The 4582-nt window shown below is 38.7% G+C and overlaps 1 long non-coding RNA gene across 1 annotated transcript; it reads right to left on the reverse strand.

Annotated features, from left to right (window-relative positions):
• Positions 1–1877: 1877 nt before the first annotated feature.
• Positions 1878–4037, reverse strand: LOC104244137 (uncharacterized). The gene is made up of 2 exons (XR_715407.2): positions 3509–4037; positions 1878–2128 (listed from the first exon to the last, which is right to left on the reverse strand). It is a non-coding gene; the product is annotated as an uncharacterized lncRNA (long non-coding RNA).
• Between the last annotated feature and the right edge of the window lie 545 nt (positions 4038–4582).

Raw genomic sequence — 4582 nt, forward strand, 5'->3', positions numbered from 1 at the left:
AATGGGGTGGGAAAAGGTAGATATGGATATGATGACCACGCGATAACATTACGTGTAGCCCCTCACTGAGGAGTGATTACCAGATGTTGTGTGGGGTGATCCATATTATTAATAAACCTAGGACTCCCCTTTCCCTTTGTTTCTTTGTTTCTTCTAAAGATTTCAAACTCTTATTTTTAAAAAAATTAGCTTTCTTTTAGTTCTTTCCAACTTTATTTGTTTATAAACCCTTATGTGAAAATCCCCTCACATTTGAAGCTTTATTTGTTTACGTGTTATTTGAACCTAAGTTCATAACAATAGTCTGGCTGGGAACCACACTAGTAGATCCTGTGGGGTGCCTAACACCTTCCCCTTGGGATAATTTCAAGCCCTTACCCAATCTCTGGTTATCCAAAACAAACCCTTTTCTAGTGTCCTAATGTACTTTAATCATGAGATGACGACTCTTCAATTCAAACCCAATTCCTAAAAGAGAATGAGTTGTCCTCCCAAATGTCATAAATCCGATAGCACCACGGTGAACTGGGCGAGCCATCTAAGCATGCCTAAAGAGACGACCTTTGCCGTGGTGAACTAACCTCCAGAAGGAACTCTACCAAAACTACCTGATACACGAGGCCTCTTGGACTCCCCCTCAACCTACTTCTGGCGACGAACAGACTCAATCTCCGGAGCAATGTCAACAACCTTCTCAAAAGAAGCACCAGACACCCTCTTTCTAGTCATAATAATTCACAGCTAATACGCGATGGCATCAACGAACCTCCTGATCCTCTCTCTGTCTGTGGGAACCAACAAAAAAACATGACGGGATAACTACAAAAATCTTATCTCATACTGTGTCACAGTCATATCATCCTGTCTCAACTGCTCAAACTGCCTACATAGCTCCTCTCTGCGGGACTGCGACACATACTTCTCTAGGAAGAGAACAGAGAACTGTTGTCATGTAAGCGGTACTGCACCAATCGGCCTACGCCTCTCATAAGCCTCCCACCAAATGAAGGCAGCTCCAGAGAACTGAAAAACAGTGAACGAGACCCCACTAGTCTCCATAATACATGTTGTACTGAGAATCTCTGATACTTATCCAAGAAATCCTGGGCGTCCTCATCCTCTACACCACTGATAGTCGGAGGCTGAAGTCTACCAAACCGCACCAATCTACGCTGCTCATCATCAGGCACAACATGAACCACATAGTCCTGAGCAGGTGTAACCGGTTGGGCTGGTGGTGCCCCCGGTGTCTGAAGTCCCTGCACCACCTGCTTTTGTGTGCAGGCGGCGAGAGTCTAAACACCTTCCCCGACCTGAGAAGTATCTGCTGCGGCTGGAATAGAGACTGCCTAAGCAAGACTGGTGCACATAGTCAAAATATGAGTTAAGGCATCTACCACCGAAACCTGATCCTGCACTGGGGCGACTGGTGGATCTATAGGTGCTGCCCTAGCCGCTGTGCGGGCTGCACCCCTACCCCTATCACGGCCTCTCGCGGCCCCAACTGGTGGTACTGGTGGTTGTCCACCCTAAACGGTAGCACGTGTCCTCACCATCTGTGAGAGAATAGAATAACAAAAGTTTAGTTACCAGAATCAACAGATTTGCACGACAAGAATTCAAGAATGTGAAGTTTCCTAAGGGTTCTGTAGCCTCTCGAAGATAAGTACAGACATCTCCGTACCGATCGCAAGACTCTACTAAACCCGCTCATGAATCGTGAGACCTATGTAACCTAGGCTCTGATACCAAATTGTCACGACCCAAAACTCGACCCGTCATGATGGTGCAGATCGTGGAACTGGGCTAGCTTCAACTCAATAATCCAACACCGCAATAGAATTTTTTTACACAATAAACACGGAAAAGGCAATTCATTAAGGAACATTTTTGAAAATAAAATAAAATTCAAAATTCGATACAACTGCCCAAAACCGGGGTGTCACTGAATTCATAAGCGTCTAGAGGAGAACATAGTCTATTACAATATTTAAAGTAAATAAACTGAAATACATCTAGAGATAAAGAGGGAGAGTTAAGGCCTGCGAACACCGTATAGATACCTCGATAGTCTCCTAAGTCTGAAGCTTCGATCAGCAGCTTCCACTGGGACCAAAAGTGCCTAGATCTACACACAAGTTGTAGGGAGTAACGTGAGTACACCAACTCAGTAAGTAACTAGTCCAAACAATGGACTGAAAGACAGTGACGAACTTAACCTCAAAAAATATAATAGAGACAACGTACAAAAACGTAGGCATGCTTTCAGTTAAATAGACAACTCAAAACAATAAGGTAATTACAGATCTGAACACTTTAAGATATGTCACACCTCCTCTTTACCTACACCCCCGAAAAAGGGTATAAAGGGAGTTTTTCCAATTTAAGGACAATCGAAACGAGATTTATTTATTAAAAGATTCAGAGTCGCCACTTGGGAAATTTATGGCGTCCCAAGTCACCGGTTCAAATTCCGAATCGAGGAAGTTGACTCTATTTACGGTTTGCGAATACAGAAATCCGGGTAAGGAATTCTGTTAACCCCGAAGAAGGTGTTAGGCATTCCCGAGTTCCGTGATTCTAGCACAGTCGCTCAAACTATTACAATTGGCGTATTATCTGATTTTAGAACAATTTTAAACCTATGTGCATTTTTAACTTTAAAACCGCTTTTATTTGTTTAAGGAATTATTTCAAGGTTATTTAAAACACATCGCAAGACACGCTACATGAAATGCACCCGTGATTCACGATACGTTCTATTTAACCTTGTTAGAAAATTAAAACCGGGCCCCATGAAATGTACCCCCGGATTTGGAGTTATGTATCGCAACTATGCCATGGGAACCGTACTCATGGTCACGAAGATTTATTTATTAATCACGCCTAAAGCAAATTACAAAAGTTCGAAGCATTTTCTATACTAATTTTATTTATGTGTGGGCCATAAGTTATGGAAAAAATAGTTATAAAAAAATTATAGTATTTGATTAATATTTTTTTATTGGATAAAGCTTCAAGTAGGAATAACAAAATGCAATCTAAGCTCGCTACATCTAAATAAGAAACTACATCTAAATAAGAACTTTCAGAATCAAAAGCCATTGGGAATAAGAAGTTCAACATTGCTCGAGATATCATGCGGATATTTGCCCTCCATCACAAAAAATGGATCAACTTACATCTAGACCAGATTCCTTTTAATGCACACCGTCAGTGAATTAACAATTAAACACCAGTTTACACCCATTTTATTTACCAAAAAAAAAAAAAAAATACTCCCACTTGTTTCTTTTTTTTCTTAAAATTTTATTAAACAATAGATACTTGTGTAACTATGGAAATTAAAGTTAGAAATCAGATTTCTATCTCAAAAGAGTAGAACCTTACTTAACAGATCATCCTCTAAGCAACATATGATTTAGGTAAAACAAATACAGCAAATAATCTTCAACGAAATCGACGCACAAATAAGATCAATAACAGAGATTGAAGATAGATATTGAACCTTTATTGATTTCTTTGCAATTGAAGAAAAAGGACAAAACAAACTCTGAAACTTGAAATCCAATTTCATCGCCTGGACCGACGAGAGAGCGACATCCAAGGCACGACTAGCGTACTTAAGCAGAACCTCACCGACGACCTCGAAACCTTCCGAAAATATGCACGAAAGGGTTGTTTGGAGCTGCATTTCAACTAAAACAAAAGAAGGAGCAGTGATGCAATTTTGGTTTTTTTTTGTCCAAGAAGGTAGTGGCTGAAGGTTTTTTGGTGTTTATTTAGATTCTCATTTGTAGTGTTTTTGTGAAGATAAGGTAGAAGTTCAAAATTGGACCAAGTTCTCTTAAGGATTGGGTGGCCGATTTTGAAAAAGAAGCAAGAGTTTTGTGGGTCTACTTAAGCTTTTAAGAAGATGGCCTCCTTAGAATTTTGGAATGGCAGCCATGGAAATGAGGATCGTTTGTCTGCTGCTCGTCCGGGAGATGGGGGTAGGCGATCTTTGTTTTTTAGCCAAAATGAAACTGCCGTTCTCGCTTATGTCTAGGTCTTGGGTCCATTTTAATTTATGAGTTAAATTTTATAGGGGTAGGAATTAGGTTAGGTCAAATGGGGAATGGGCGTAGGCTCAATATTTTGGGCTATTCGAAATTGAGCCTTTTCAATTAAGACCAAACAAAATTAGCTCCAAATTTCATACTCCTTCTTCCAAAACAAGACCAAAAATACTATACCATTTACTAATCAATCTTACTTAAGTAAAATAACTATTAAAATGAGACTAACCGTTAAAACAAACTTTTTTTTAAATATCGTACTAAAAGATAAAAATGGAATTAGACTAAAATTATTGCAAAAATTAAAAAATAATATTCCTAAAAACAAAGTGGAACTATTTTTTTGTATTTTTTTCGAATTTTATGTAAAGCAGATAAACTAAAGTGACTAGATAAAAATGTTAATTAGCTAAATAAAAGAAAATATTTTTGTAATTTTTATTTTTATGATAAAATAAAGTAAAATAGTCAAAACTATTTAAAATAGCGATATTAAACCTAAACTAAATATTTACGCTAAAAAT

The sequence above is a fragment of the Nicotiana sylvestris genome, chromosome 12 (assembly GCF_000393655.2).
Source record: "Nicotiana sylvestris chromosome 12, ASM39365v2, whole genome shotgun sequence".
In the NCBI taxonomy this organism is placed as follows: Eukaryota; Viridiplantae; Streptophyta; class Magnoliopsida; order Solanales; family Solanaceae; genus Nicotiana; species Nicotiana sylvestris.